This window comes from Drosophila kikkawai, chromosome 3R (genome assembly GCF_030179895.1).
Source record: "Drosophila kikkawai strain 14028-0561.14 chromosome 3R, DkikHiC1v2, whole genome shotgun sequence".
Taxonomy (NCBI): domain Eukaryota; kingdom Metazoa; phylum Arthropoda; class Insecta; order Diptera; family Drosophilidae; genus Drosophila; species Drosophila kikkawai.
This window is the reverse complement of record NC_091731.1, coordinates 3,014,438-3,031,422: the sequence shown is the minus strand read 5'-3', so window position 1 is coordinate 3,031,422 and position 16,985 is coordinate 3,014,438. Positions and strand designations below refer to the sequence as shown.

The following is a 16,985-nucleotide window of genomic DNA, read 5'->3' as shown; positions in this document are numbered from 1 at the left end:
CTTTCTGTTGCAATTTTTCCTGAATTTTCTTTACTGCATAAAATCACAAATTCCGAGACCTTTCCAACGAATGCAAAACCGTGGAAATCGGTTCGTGCGTTCTGGAGTTAATTGATCCCCGCAGAAAACTCGACTTATTTTTATATAATAGATTTGAGCGACTCCTCCAGATATTGCTCATGTTCGGGGAAAATTTGATGTTTAAACATTTTCATGAAATTATTTATTTTTATTACAAGTTGTTGAATGCTATTACTGGTTGAGATGATGTCTTTGTTTTTTAGTGTTAGCATTTTGATGGATCCGTGTACGTCTACTTGCAATGAATTCAAAAATTTAAATGAAGTAATCCTTTCCAAATTGTTAGACGATACGCTGAACCAATCCAGTTAGTGGCGAGTATTCAACTAGTCGATCATGGATGAGAAGGCAATATGCCTTTGCAATTATCTCACTCGCAACAGTTAGTTCAGTGGAAATTTTTATATCAGTCGCTCCTGATTTGACACTCTCGTTCTGGTATGAGAGATCAACAACCACAATAGGAGCCTTCGACATGAATTCCATCGGAGATAAAAGAGCTCGGGGTTCTCGATTCTAATAGCTCTCTTGAAATTTTGTATACATGTCATACAAGACAGCAAACCGATTCTCATTATATTTAACATTCAAATCCTCATAGGGATATACTTCAGAATTAAGATATACCTTTGCATTTCTCAAATTGTTTGTAATTAGTTCTCCATTCAATGTAAATGCAATAACAGCAAAACGTGGACGTTCTCTATTTGCAGACATCTTGACATTCCATATATGATGTGTTCCCTGAACCAATGTCGGATTTATATAACAATCCCAACTCCGGAATGCGAGTGGGAGGCTAGCTCCACTCTTTACTACATTAAACATTTTAATTTTAGCACTGTCACTTGGAACGATGTGGGGGATCTTCCAACTTATACTATTTATAGCAATATTATGGATTTTTCCATCAACATTTTTCACAAACATATCATCAGGGTTTTTCGTAAGTAACAGAACGAGCTCATGTTTACAGTTTAAGACGACTTTCTTATAGTCTTCAGCGAACCCCATCAACATTTTTAAAGGTACAGAAAAACTGAAATGTCCTCCAGAGTGGATATTGTCCCCGCCACTCCAACCCGCATTGCGATAAGCCGCTCCTTCCTGTTGGCCGACTGAGAGAAAGTTCTTAATAGTCGTTGTTATTCCAGTAAAACGTGTCCTATCCAATTCACAACCATTCAACTCATATCTTATTTCATCCAGAAAATAGGCCATGCAATTATTTTTGAGCAAACCGCTAACGCCATTTGTACTAGTCGTTCCTGTATTTGAGTCAATAATTTTGCTAAGCGTTCCTTCAAAATGGAGAAAACTTTCACATGGAAGGACATACAAATCTTGGTTTTGCAAACTGATCCGTACTTCATCATTTGCTTTGAAGTTCTGCTGATATGGATAATATGAATGAAACTCTTTTTTAATAATAGATTCATCGTTAGCAGGCTTTTCCTGGACATAAAAGATCTCATTCATTTGAATATTAGTTGATAAACTTTATTTAATATTAAATCCCAACGATTTCAAAATCAATTTATTTTTTAATGTGAGGGCCGGGCGTTGATGTGAAGATTATGGTGCTTTCACTTCAGCTTTAGATTTGATAATGTTATCAAAGGATCGATGAGTACCCCTTTTATTGTAAATAATCATTCTGTAGGTCGTAAGTGGAGACGGATTGATACAGTTTCTCCACGCAAATTAACTAAATCTCCGTCCTGATCAGTTATCCGTATTTCTCGTGTGCTTATTTCTCTGGTGTTCACAGGCAAATAAATCAAATTTCGTGGTGTTATGTTCATTTTATATCCAGGGGGGACATTGATTCCAAATTCATGAAGCACATGATTTGATTTATTCCCTACATATGACCCGCTTATAATGTTGCATTCCAATCTAACAGAATTTATTTTTAAAATATTGACGGGATTATCCGAGATGTAAACTTCTTTCTCATGCGGTCTTAATTTTCGTTTATTAAATCCAAATAATCGACCAATTGATCGTTCATGATTAAAATATACGGTCTCATTTTTAGTAATAACTTGAACTTGTAAAGTGTTGATATTACACTCTATTTTTATACTGTCTTGAAGCTCAATGTTGATAAGGGGAACAACTTATTTCATATTGGGAACAAAGTCATTGAAATACCAATTGGCTCATATGAGTTTGATGATATTTCAAAATATATTATTAATAAGCTCAAGGAGTAGCTTATTAATAATATATATTCAATATATATATATATTTCAAAATATATTATTAATAAGCTCAAGGAGTAGCTTATTAATAATATATTTTGAAATATCATCAAACTCATATGAGCCAATTGGTATTTCAATGACTTTGTTCCCAATATGAAATAAGTTGTTCCCCTTATCAACATTCGGTATAGAATTGAATGTATAAAAATCAATTAGAGCACATTCATAATTACGTTTTAGCTCAATTTGTGGGAAAAAATTCTCGCTAAGTACAGATGTATTGCCATTTAGAGCTATTGTCAATGATGTAGTCATTATGATGCTTGAGCCTGAACTGACTTTATTCCCAATAATATTATTATATTTATATTATCATTATTATTTATTCAAGTATAATAAATTGATCGAATCCTTTTCTATATCGTCCAGCTTTCATATCATCGTCTTTAGAGATTACAAGAAATCCAAATTTATCGTCCCAACACTTTCGTGAAATTTCCATGAATGTTTCAAAATTCATATCAAAATGAACATGATCTCGATATATATGACGAAGGTTCATATCGTCCTGCTTAAACATTATAATAAAATTTGCATTATCTCGTATTAAATGTTTTGGAATATGTGTATACGTTTGACATAAATAGAATGAATCAATATTTCTATGTCGCCCCATACAAAAATAATTGCGAATAGCAGTTTGCTTTTCACACGCTACGTCATCAAACACCATGATGGAATTGTTTTTAGCTTCCTCTGGTGACAAAACGCTGTCATTCGCTGAAAATGTATAATATCCCATTCCTCGTATTGGTTTTACAAGTTTTTCCAAATACTCATATTTCGGTTGATATAAACTCTTTGAATAGACGTATATATTTTCGAATTTCAGGCCGTTTGGGTCCTCGATTAGGGCAATCATCACATTAGTTTTTCCGCAATAGGACGGACCTACCACCAAAGCTCTGATCGTGTTTGGGAGCAGTAAACTGTGACGCCGATGTTTACTCTCACCATCACCACCACTTTCAATGTTTTTTACTATGATTTTTTTATTTTGTCTTAATAAACGCATGTTTTAGAGATAAGTACTTCATTCAAAGACAACCAGTCGTTAATTGAGGTTGATATAAAATGGGTAAACATTTTTATAATATTACCAGTCATAAATCAAATGTCAAACAGGGTACAGGTCTCATAAATAATTTAATAAACACTCTTCCCTTTGAGGCTCATATACCTGGGTATAATTACTGTGGACCTGGTACGAAGCTAGAGAAACGATTAGCTCGCGGTGATCGGGGTATCAACGGCTTAGACGAAGCTTGTAGGGAACACGATATAGCATATTCAAATACAAAGGATTTGGGGGAACGTCATAAAGCAGACTCGATTTTAATTGATAGGGCTTGGGATCGAGTAAAAGCAGCGGATAGCAGCATTAGTGAGAGGGCTGCATCATATTTTGTTACAAACATGATGAAGCTAAAAAAGAAATTTGGTATGGGAGCAAAGCAACAGAAAAAGAAAGTGGTGAAAAAATCTCTTGCATCAATTATCAAAAAGGCAACCATCGAATTGCGAAAGCATAAGCCACTCGACATATTGAATGCTGTTAAAGTGGCACGCAGTGCAGTATCGAAATCAATGGGATGTAAGAAAAATGTTGTAATTCCACGGGTAATAGCAGTTCCAAAAGTTGGTGGTTTTTTACCATTGGTACCTATTTTAACAGGCCTTAGCGCTGTGGGTAGTTTAGCGTCAGGTAGCCCTGCAATTGTAAAATCAATTAACAACCAGAGACATAACAGAAAAATGGAATCTATATCGCTGGGTAAAGGCTTGTACCTACAACCATACAAGAAAGGTTATGGCATATCATTTTCAAAAAATAATAATAAACAAAAAAACTATTAAATGAGCTACCCAAGAGAGCACTTTCCAATTTTGATATATTGAAGTTTGCCTTTAAAAATATTCCACATTTTCGGGGGGTTTATATGAGAGATGAGATACCCAAAGTATGTAATGGACCCATATAAAATTTCTTTAGTATTTTTTTTTAAATTAAAATGATACGCGCCTAAAAATAGTAGCGATAATTAGTATCGACCTCTTATCTGGCAACGTCTTAAAAATGACAATTGAAACCACCAGCTGGTGAATACCGAAGTGCAAATCGGTGAAGGGTTCTTCGGGTCTCCAGCTTCTGGCTTCGATCTTTTCTATTGGAGTCGTCAAGCTGAGAAGTTGGTCCGAACCCAGCAGGGAAAAATATACAAGAGAGCATATGTACATGTGCTCCGAACCCTAATCCCACTGATATTTCGGCATCGGTTGAAAAAGGCCATCAACAAACGCCAATCTACCGGCTGCCGAAGATTGCCGTGTCGGCAAGGTAAATATTTTTATAAAAAAAATGTCCAAGCCGATCGACATATAATAATATTTTCTTTGCACGTGTAGGTCACGCTTATTTTCTTCGACTACACGGCGAGAAATCGCTAGGTCGATTGAGCAGAAAAAAAATACAAGAAAAGGAAGCACTGGGTAAATATTTCAAAAAAATTCCTGGGCTCGTTGGCACAACATTAATTATTTTAATTCCTGTAGCTAAACGAGGCAGCAGAGCAGATTGGTTACGCTATTCAGCGCCGGCCAAAAACAGGCGGCTGGAGCAGCTATCTCTGCTGGGGAAAATTTTTTTTGGAGTTCGCCGGAGCTTGGAGCAGAGAAAAACCCACAAAAAGTGACTCAAAAATAAAACGTGTGAAACACAGTGCAGATTTAAAAAAAAAAAAAATTAAAATTAAAAATCCTCTAAATCTAGTGACAAATTAAAAGCTAACGAAGACGAGGAAATGGGTTAAAACATAAAATACACGACTAGTAAAATGTAAAATCTTAAGAAAAAAACCCGACCTCAAAATGAAAAAAAAAAAAAACATGCAGAATAGTGTAAATACATATATATAAATCTTATTTTATTTATTAAATACCAATAGAGTTAAACCCTCTCGAAACATCATCATTATTGCCAAATGATGAAATAAATGAAGTGTCTGAAATCCGATAAGAAATAAAATTTAAAATAGGCATGTAAAAGATGTAAACAATGACAGTGGTAGTGATGGTGATGCATATGAGCAGTCAATATGAGCTTAGCAAATCCAACTAAAATCGTACAGTGCAATAAAAAGTTTCGTTGCCAGTAAGAATATAAAAACTTTTAAAACTAAACAAAAAACTAAAACATAGAAAAATAAAATAAATAATGTGTCGTATAATTAAAATCAAATATGAAAAAAGTAACTGAAAAAAAAAAAAAATTAAATAACTTTTCCATATTTTACATATTAATCATAAAAAAAAAACAAACAAACAAATTAAGATTATGCGGCTATATTTTTAATTTCTAATTTTCCCCTAATACACTCCAAAACATCATCGACAAGAAGGCCTTCTTCGAGAACAACAAAGTGGGTGAGTGAAAACAGAAGACAAATTATGTCGCCCAGTGTAAAGGCTGATTACCGGCATTAATGCTTATCAGCATCGATTGATTTTTGTTATTTTGCCAATTCCTCTTTTGATTCGAATTCATGCTATCATCGTAAATTTAAAGCAGTTAAATGTAAAACCAAAACATGAGCTACACTGAGAGAATTAAAACCTAATTATTTTGTTCCCTTTGCATATACATATTTTCTTTTTCAGCAATAGAAACTGATTTATTGTAATTGTGCGATGTAGGTTGAAGCTAAATAAAAATAGAATAATCATAAATAAATAAAATTAGGTAGACCCAAAACAAAAAAAAAAAAAAACAAAAAAAAAAAAACAAAAATAAAAACAATTAAATGGGTATAGTTATATTTTTATAATATTTTATAGCATCATAATTAGGCACCACCTTACTATTATCATTGTTTTAAACCAAACAAAATAGAATTAAAAATGACACTGGAAAAAATTTAAATGCTTAAATAAATAATTATATTAACATAAGTAAATAAAATAGGCTATGTACTGATAGGGTTTAGAAATTAATAAATAAATAAATTAGGCATTGAAATCTAGTAGACATGAGTGAAGAAAAATAATTATATTAGGATTTCGTTTATTATTGTAAATTGGAGATATGTACACTGAAAAATATGGAAAAGGAATTTTTGTTTGATTATTAAAAATTATTATAATGATGATGAATTTTTAAGTTTTCTAACTTATGGCATGGGAGACTAACAAACTGATGTATACGTAAATACTTTTGGGGTCTTTCGCGAACGATTACAAGAAGGACCATGGTTGGGAGGGTAAAGATATAGGGTGTGGCGAACAACAGCCAAGGCCACCCCTGCAGGCTCAACTATTAATTCGTGCTTTCTCGTTTCTCAATTTTTTCTCGCAGTTTAGTTTTGCCTTGTTTCATAATTTACTGATTATGAGACAATTGTGTTGCGTGTTGGTTTCGAATGAGGATCGTCTCATTGTGTAGATTCAGGAGGGACTCTATAATAAAACCTTTGACGTAACAATCCTTATCCGCAGCAAAAACCCCCCCCCCCACATCTCCCGCTAGAGCTAGGAATTAATGGGTCCCGTTCAGCTGATGGTTAAGGGTCGACAAGCCTGAATGTGGTTAACACTCGGAGGTATGATCGAGAACACCGATACCCTGTTTATGTTTTCCCCTTTCAATGGCGACTTACGTCACATAGATTTTTGGCGCCCAATGTGTGGGGCAAGTGCGTTTACGGTACATATATTTTGGCCCAGCAGGCAGATGCGAACAGCACTTCGTTTTACCGTGCAGTCGCTAATGCTAAAAGGCAGGTGCTGAAATATTTGTTTAGTGCAGTGTACTAACCCCTGATTAGTGAAAGTTGTAAATCAAGCTTTAGTAAGTTTTAAATAGACTATTGGAAAGCGATCCATTATTAGCGAGTGCTGATAGGCTTCGACCGTAGAAAATTAAATTCTAAAAAAAAAAAATTCTTCGGAATAAAATAGCTTGCAACCAAATAACATCAACGTATGATCTTACGATTGACAGAGTTGAAACGAAATCGTTTTTCGCTTTAGCCTTTGGAATTTGTAAGAACAGTATCGGGTTGTTACAACAGTCATAATCTAAAAGCTCTTTGTCTTTGATGAGATTTTTATTACCATTATGAAAGTAGTCAAGAAAACTGATTGATTTTGTTATACATCTTTGGAAATCGAGTTTTTGAGTATTCGGAAACTTTCGACCGAGATTACAGGTAGCTTGCTATCAGAATAATTAACAACTGGAGTAAAGTAAGAGAAAGTCTTAATCCAATGTGTTCTATTGTGTGATCATTGTTTGAAAACGAACTAGAGGTAAGCTACGGGAATACAATATAAATGCATTCGTGTTTTATTGTCCGTAGAAAACTGTACAGTGAAGTAGATAATGGAGGTCATGCAAAAGAATTACATTTACTAATTGCAATAGCCCAATTTAAATAAATTCACAAAGCACAGAATTAGTGGAAAGCCTAGAAATATGCATCTTTTGTTTATGTCTCCCTGAAAACGCCATAAGAAAAAAAATTGTTTAGTATGCCACTTGAACACAGCTTTGAGTCAGGAAAAACTCAGCATCAAGCAGATTCGGCAGCAAATATCTGTCTTATTTGCGAAGAAATTATGTTAAACACACAACCTTGTGTTATAACGCAATGTAATCACATTTTTCATAAGCAATGTTTGGAAACACATGTACCAGTACATAAAGAATGTCCTTGCTGCTTAAAAGCAGTACAGCCAAAAGATTGGAAAGTAGTTGTAGGTAGCCAATCACCGAATGCAAGGAGCGCGGTCAACAACCCTCCAAAAAGAGTCGTTGCAACAGGTTCTCGTCCGTGTACTCGGTCGTTAGCACATCAACTAGAAGCAATTGCACAACCGGCACCAACGGAAGCCGAGGTTCTGGTCAGAGTTCACGACCAGTCTAATTTATCAAATTCAGAAAACCAACATCCACCAGGAAGTACGCCTACGAATCAAGAAGTTAGGGCAAGATCAGATCAAGTCGCCAACGCACCGGTTAGACGAGGTCGTCCTCCAAGGCAAAGAAGACAGAATAATCCGCCAGTAGTTAATAGTGTACCGCGAGCGGAGATAGAATCTATCGTTCGAGAGACAGTGACTCGGGTTTTGTCATCCATGTCAGGAAGTGGGAGCCTTGCACCGCCACCCGGTCAAGTAGCTGAAAATGCAAGCCCAGGTACAGTTCGAAGTTATAGGTCCGCAAATGGTATGCATATGCATACGCTTGGTCCGCATAAAATCGCAGATGTTCTTCAGAAATGGGGAGTAAGGTTTGATGGAACAGTAGAGGGATTATCGGTAGAGGAATTTTTATACCGAGTGAAGATTTTGACAGTTGAACATTTTGACGGTGATCTAGAAATTATCAGCAGAAATATTCATCATCTGTTAATTGGTAAAGCTAGTAGTTGGTTCTGGAGATACCATAAAAGGGTTCAAACATTCAACTGGAGAGAATTTTGCGCTGCTTTTCGAGAACAATATCGTGAAAGCAGAACAGCAACAGAGTTACGTGAACAAATTCGCTCCCAGAAGCAAAAGCCAGGAGAGTCGTTCGACACGTTTTACGAGAGTGTTTGTAAGCTCATGGATAGATTATCAGTGAGTTTTGCAGAAGACGAACTAGTAGAGATGATACAAGGAAATCTACTGATCGACATGAAAGAGAGATTGTTATTTGAAAACATTTCATCTATTTCCGAGTTACGAAGGTTGGTTCATAAGCGAGAGAATTTTCTTAGGGAAGCAGGCCGAGTGCGGCCATCACAAACTAAGCCCGGACCATATCGCGTATACGCGGTGGAGGACAACCAACTTAGTGAGACTCAGGAATGTGAGGATGATAACGAAATTGCAGCAATTCATCGCACAACTCCTTTGTTGTGTTGGAACTGTGAGGCTCCCGGTCACATATGGGAAAATTGTTTGGCCGAGAGACGCATTTTTTGTTATGGTTGCGGAGCCCCGCAAATATATAAACCCAATTGCCAAAACTGCAAGCGAAAGGCGGAAAACCGGCAAGGGGGGGCATCCAATCCAGGAAGGGTGTCCCAGAAATAGAAGATAGCTCAAGAAAAGATGTTGAAAAGCTTCGCATCTTAGAAAGTAAGGTAGATCAAACGTCGAATCCTGAAGTTAATATAACATTTAAGCCCTATCATGAGAGGTTAAGAAACTATTATCTAGTAAGAGAACGAATTTTTGCTGGACTCGTGAAAAAGAGTAGATGAAATACCCTCAGGATGCGAAATTATTATCGTTCGTTAATAAAGAAGAAAACTATGATTGTATCAACTGTTTTTCAAAACAACATTGATCGTCGTAGTTATGCCAGCGTAGCATTCTTGGATTTTTCTGAACTAGGTTTGCTTGACACGGGGGCCAACATAAGTTGTATTGGTTCGTCCCTAGCGCTTACGGACTTTTCGAAGTATCCCAATTTTAAGTCAATTTTGTCACAAGTCCGAACTGCTGACGCCAAGTCTCACAAAGTTCTAGGAAGTCTTAAAGTAAAAATGCTGTATCAAAATAAAGAGAAAGAGGTAGAATTATTCATAATCCCGTCTATAGCCCAGAGGTTAATATTAGGTATAGATTTCTGGCGAGCTTTTGAATTAGCTCCTGGGATCATCAGTTCTATATTGAATGAGGAAATAGAAGTAAGTGAAGAGGAGGAAAAATACCCATTAACAGTAACAGAAAAACAACAACTTGAGGCTGTTAAGGAGTTATTTCCGAATTTTGAAAAACTAGGATTAGGTCGCACTGCCTTGATTAAGCATAGTATCGACATAGGAGAAAACAAGCCTGTGAAACAGCGTTATTATCCGGTGAGCCCAGCTGTCGAAAAGCTTATGTATACGGAAATTGACCGCATGCTTAGCCTCGGAGTGATCGAACCTTCGCAAAGTGCGTGGAGTTCTCCAATGCGTCTGGTGGTAAAGCCAAACAAAGTTCGTTTATGCCTTGACGCACGGAAACTGAACGATGCTACTAAAAAAGATGCTTACCCACTACAAAGCATCGAAGGCATATTTGCTCGTTTACCAAAAGCAAATATGATTTCGAAACTGGATCTTAAAGATGCCTATTGGCAAATCGAGTTGACAGAGGAAGCGAAACCATTGACTGCATTTACAGTTCCTGGTCGAGCATTATATCAGTTTACGGTCATGCCTTTCGGCTTATGTAATGCTCCCTCGACGATGTCCCGGCTAATGGATGACTTAATTCCACCAGATTTACGTCATTGCGTTTTCGGATATCTCGACGTCCTATGCATTGTCTCAGAAGATTTTGCGTCACATTTAGCAGTTCTAGTGCGTATTGCAGATCAATTCAAAAAAGCTAACCTAACTCTAAACATAAAGAAAAGTCACTTTTGTGTTACTAAGGTGAATTATCTAGGGTATGTGATCGGAAGTGGTGGAATAGCCACTGACCCGGAAAAAATATCCTGCGTAATGAACTGGCCCACACCGAAAAATTTGAAACAAGTGAGAGGTTTTCTCGGTGTATGTGGTTGGTACAGGCGATTTATAAAAGACTTTGCAGAAATCACCTGTCCCATTACAGAAGTCTTAAAAACAAGAAAATGTTTTAAATGGTCTCCGGAAGGCCAGGACGCCATGGAGAAATTGAAACAGTTGCTAACGTCAGCGCCGGTGTTACAAAATGCGGATTTTTCCCGTAAATTTTTTGTACACTGTGATGCTAGTGATTACGGCATTGGTGCTGTATTGGTACAAGTATCTGATAGCGGAGAGGAAAGACCATTGGCATTTATGTCCAAAAAACTCTCGAAATCGCAAAGGAACTATAGTGTAACAGAACGCGAATGTCTGGCAGTGATATTAGCGATCGAAAAATTCCGATGCTATTTGGAATTACAGCCATTTGAAGTAGTGACAGATCACTCAAGCCTTCTCTGGCTTATGCGACAGCAGAATGTATCTGGAAGATTAGCCCGTTGGATTTTTAGGTTGCAAGCTTTTAAGTTCACTATTTCACATCGTAAAGGGAAAGATCATATTGTTCCTGATGCGTTATCTAGAATTTGTGACCCAGAAATCGATAATGTTGAATGGATAGGTCCAGAAATTGATTTAGAATCGTCATGTTTCCTTGACCCTGATTACATCCAGCTCAAGGAAACAATGGAAGCAAATAGAGAAAAGTTCCCGGATCTGCGAACGGCAGACCGATTTGTGTATATACGAACCGAACACCCCTCCGGAAATGCAGCCCAGGACTCGGACTGTTGGAAGTTGTGGGTGCCGGAGGCAATACGAGTAGAGGCGATCCGCCAAGCGCATGACTGCGTTATATCTGCGCACGGGGGAATGCAGAAAACAATTGAACGTTTGCGAAGACACTTGTTTTGGCCAGGTTTGTCCAAACAAGTCAGAGAATACGTTCGTGAGTGCGATGTTTGCAAAGAAACTAAAGCCCCGAACACAACATTACGGCCTCCCATGGGTCAGCAAAGTGTTTCGTGCAGGCCGTTTCAAAAACTGTATGTTGACATATTAGGTCCATACCCGCGAAGCAAGAAAGGTCACATAGGGTTACTTATTGTCCTTGATCACTTCAGTCGTTACCATTGGTTGTGTCCACTAAAAAAATTTACATCTTCCGCGATAATAGATTTTCTGCAAAATCGAATTTTAGCTGAATTTGGAACACCCGAGATCCTCGTAAGCGACAATGGATCTCAATTCAAGTCTAATGAGTTTGAAGCCTTTTTAACAAAGTTTGGAATCAAGCATACGCTTACAGCGTTATATTCTCCTCAGAGCAACGCGGCGGAGAGGGTAAATCGCTCCTTATTGGCGGCGATACGATCCTATCTGCGAGCAGATCAAACCGAATGGGATTCTAATTTAACTAGCATTTCCTCGGCATTGCGATCCTCGCTGCACCAAGCCCTTGGCTGCTCACCTTACAAGGCCCTGTTTGGTTTCAATATGGTAAATCATGATTATAAGTTGTTGAGAAAGCTATCTCTCTTAGAAGAATCTCCGCTTTTGAATTGTCAGGATAAACTTAATTGGTTACGAGAGGAGATAAAGCAAAACAGCCGCACGGCTTATGAGCGTAATGCGACGCAATACAACTTGCGATCCAGGCCAGTCTCGTACAAAGAAGGCCAAGAGGTGTTTAAACGCAACTTTTACCTGAGTAATTTCTCTAAGAATTTCAATAAGAAATTAGGGCCGCAGTTTTCCAAATGTCGAGTGAAGAAAAAAGTAGGAACAGCTTATTACTTGCTAGAAACATTACAAGGCAAAGAAATTGGTACATATCACGCCAAGGATCTTCGAAGCTAATTCCATCTAATCGTGCCTCGGAGCCTCGTTAGATTATCTGGTGGTGTAATGGACCCATATAAAATTTCTTTAGTATTTTTTTTGAAATTAAAATGATACGCGCCTAAAAATAGTAGCGATAATTAGTATCGACCTCTTATCTGGCAACGTCTTAAAAATGACAATTGAAACCACCAGCTGGTGAATACCGAAGTGCAAATCGGTGAAGGGTTCTTCGGGTCTCCAGCTTCTTGCTTCGATCTTTTCTATTGGAGTCGTCAAGCTGAGAAGTTGGTCCCGAACCCAGCAGGGAAAAATATACAAGAGAGCATATGTACATGTGCTCCGAACCCTCGGTTGAAAAAGGCCATCAACAAACGCCAATCTACCGGCTGTAGATTGCCGTGTCGGCAAGGTAAATATTTTTATAAAAAAAATGTCCAAGCCGATCGACATATAATAGTATTTTCTTTGCACGTGTAGGTCACGCTTATTTTCTTCGACTACACGGCGAGAAATCGCTAGGTCGATTGAGCAGAGAAAAACCCACAAAAAGTGACTCAAAAATAAAACGTGTGAAACACAGTGCAGATTTAAAAAAAAAAAAATTAAAATTAAAAATCCTCTAAATCTAGTGACAAATTAAAAGCTAACGAAGACGAGGAAATGGGTTAAAACATAAAATACACGACTAGTAAAATGTAAAATCTTAAGAAAAAAACCCGACCTCAAAATGAAAAAAAAAAAAAAACATGCAGAATAGTGTAAATACATATATATAAATCTTATTTTATTTATTAAATACCAATAGAGTTAAACCCTCTCGAAACATCATCATTATTGCCAAATGATGAAATAAATGAAGTGTCTGAAATCCGATAAGAAATAAAATTTAAAATAGGCATGTAAAAGATGTAAACAATGACAGTGGTAGTGATGGTGGTGCATGTGAGCAGTCAATATGAGCTTAGCAATAAAAAGTTTCGTTGCCAGTAAGAATATAAAAACTTTTAAAACTAAACAAAAAACTAAAACATAGAAAAATAAAATAAATAATATGTCGTATAATTAAAATTAAATATGAAAAACGTAACTGAAAACAAAAAAAAATTAAATAACTTTTCCATATTTTAAATATTAATCATAAAAAAAAACAAACAAACAAATTAAGATTATGCGGCTATATTTTTAATTTCTAATTTTCCCCTAATACACTCCAAAACATCATCGACAAGAAGGCCTTCTTCGAGAACAACAAAGTGGGTGAGTGAAAACAGAAGACAAATTATGTCGCCCAGTGTAAAGGCTGATTACCGGCATTAATGCTTATCAGCATCGATTGATTTTTGTTATTTTGCCAATTCCTCTTTTGATTCGAATTCATGCTATCATCGTAAATTTAAAGCAGTTAAATGTAAAACCAAAACATGAGCTACACTGAGAGAATTAAAACCTAATTATTTTGTTCCCTTTGCATATACATATTTTCTTTTTCAGCAATAGAAACTGATTTATTGTAATTGTGCGATGTAGGTTGAAGCTAAATAAAAAAAAGAATAATCATAAATAAATAAAATTAGGTAGACCCAAAACAAAAAAAAAAAAACAAAAAAAAACAAGAAAGAAAGCTAACTTCGGCACGCCGAAGTTTGTATACCCTTGCAGATTGGTTTTCATATTTATGTCATAAATTATAATGCCGAAAACAGACACTAAACTGAGTTACATACCATTTTACCTATACTTATTATGTTTGCAGTTTGACAGTTACAGTTATACATTCCCAGCTTTACATTTTCTCTACATCTGATCGCTTCTATGGCTGCTATATGATATAGTTGTCCGACTTTCATAAAATGTATACCAAAATTCTATAATAATAAGTAAAGCTCATATCTCAGAGTAGATGAAAATACATTGAAAAACAACGAAGTTATAATTTTTTCTATTACTTTCCCTATCGTTCCTATGGCAGCTATAAGATATAGTCGTCCGATTGTCATAAAATTTTTACCAAAATTTTGAAATAATACCAGAAGCTCATGTGTCAAAGTAGATTAAAATACGTTGAAAAACAACGAAGTTATGATTTTTTTGATTAATTTCCCGATCGTTCCTATGGCAGCTATAAGATATAGTGGTCCGATTTTCATAAAATTTTTACCAAAATTCTGGAATAATATAAAAAAGCTATATCTCAAAAATGATGGAATAATATTGAAAAACAGCCAAGTTAAAATTATTTTTCTAAAAATTTATTGAACATTTGTATGGCAGCTATATGATATAGTCGTCCGATCCGGCCCGTTCCGACATATATAGCAGTGAGAGTATATAGAAGACTATATGCAAAGTTTCATTCAGATAGCTTTAAAACTGAGGGACTAGTTTGCGTAGAAACGGACAGACGGACGGACAGACGGACAGACGGACAGACGGACAGACGGACGGACAGACGGACAGACGGACATGGCTAGATCGACTCGGCTGTTGATGCTGATCAAGAATATATATACTTTATAGGGTCGGAAACGTCTCCTTCACTGCGTTGCAAACTTCTGACTGAAATTATAATACCCTGCAAGGGTATAAAAAAAAAACAAAAATAAAAACAATTAAATGGGTATAGTTATATTTTTATAATATTTTATAGCATCATAATTAGGCACCACCTTACTATTATCATTGTTTTAAACCAAACAAAATAGAATTAAAAATGACACTGGAAAAAATTTAAATGCTTAAATAAATAATTATATTAACATAAGTAAATAAAATAGGCTATGTACTGATAGGGTTTAGAAATTAATAAATAAATAAATTAGGCATTGAAATCTAGTGGACATGAGTGAAGAAAAATAATTATATTAGGATTTCGTTTATTATTGTTAATTGGAGATATGTACACTGAAAAATATGGAAAAGGAATTTTTGTTTGATTATTAAAAATTATTATAATGATGATGAATTTTTAAGTTTTCTTACTTATGGCATGGGAGACTAACAAACTGAAGTATACGTAAATACTTTTGGGGTCTTTCGCGAACGATTACAAGAAGGACCATGGTTGGGAGGGTAAAGATATAGGGTGTGGCGAACAAAAGCCAAGGCCACCCCTGCAGGCTCAACTATTAATTCGTGCTTTCTCGTTTCTCAATTTTTTCTCGCAGTTTAGTTTTGCCTTGTTTCATAATTTACTGATTATGAGACAATTGTGTTGCGTGTTGGTTTCGAATGAGGATCGTCTCATTGTGTAGATTCAGGAGGGACTCTATAATAAAACCTTTGACGTAACAATCCTTATCTGCAGCAAAAACCCCCCCCACATCTCCCGCTAGAGCTAGGAATTAATGGGTCCCGCTCAGCTGATGGTTAAGGGTCGACAAGCCTGAATGTGGTTAACACTCGGAGGTATGATCGAGAACACCGATACCCTGTTTATGTTTTCCCCTTTCGATGGCGGAATTACGTCACAAGTACCACATTATTCCGAGTGTGGAATAATAAATTTAGCAGACTCATCATCAGAAGGAACGCATTGGGTGGCGTATTATAAGAAAGGATCAGACTCGTACTACTTTGACAGTTTTGGTAACTTGCAGCCGCCTTTAGAAATAATTAGATATTTAGGGGAAAAAATAAGATATAATTATCAGCGTTTCCAAAAATTTGGTACTTTTAACTGTGGGCATTTATGCCTTAAATTTTTGCTAGACTGTAATTCTTCCCATACCCTTCGTAACCACTTCACATGAAGTGGACACTTTGACCTTTTACAAAGCTAGACGTTCTATCCCTTGAGACCGAATACCATAGTACAAGTGGATAGCAGTGGGAGGAGAAATATGCTCCTTAGCGGGTATAAATTCAGGGACCTCTTCTAGGAAAAATATCATTCAGCGACCAGCAAGCGAGCAGCCACCAGCATCAGCAGCAACAACAGCAGCAGCAACAGCAGCATCATGAACCGTTTCACCACCACCAGCTCTACCAGCTCCACCAGCTCCACCGACTCCATGACCGCATCTAGCTCCAACTCATCCGCCTCATCCAACTCAACCGCCTCCAACCTCCCCACTGGGGTCACGCAGGAGGACATCGATGCCCTTTTGAGGGATATTGAGGAAGACCCTCAGATGCAGGCCTTCAACGCCTGCAGAGTGAAAAGGAAGTTAACCTTTCACAAGCTGCCGATAAATATGCCCTTTCATATTTATTCGGCCAGGCGGGGGACGGGAAGGTACGGCACCAATATTATGGTCGAACTGGATACCAGAAATGTATTCCTCCCGGAGAGGTTCTCACACCT

General features: G+C 36.7%; 1 long non-coding RNA gene across 1 annotated transcript; it reads left to right on the top strand.

The window, feature by feature from the left end:
- Window positions 1-4,274: 4,274 nt before the first annotated feature.
- On the top strand, window positions 4,275-5,169 carry LOC138928911 (uncharacterized). Its single transcript, XR_011445325.1, has 3 exons — window positions 4,275-4,689; window positions 4,758-4,841; window positions 4,905-5,169. It is a non-coding gene; the product is annotated as an uncharacterized lncRNA (long non-coding RNA).
- Window positions 5,170-16,985: the final 11,816 nt, after the last annotated feature.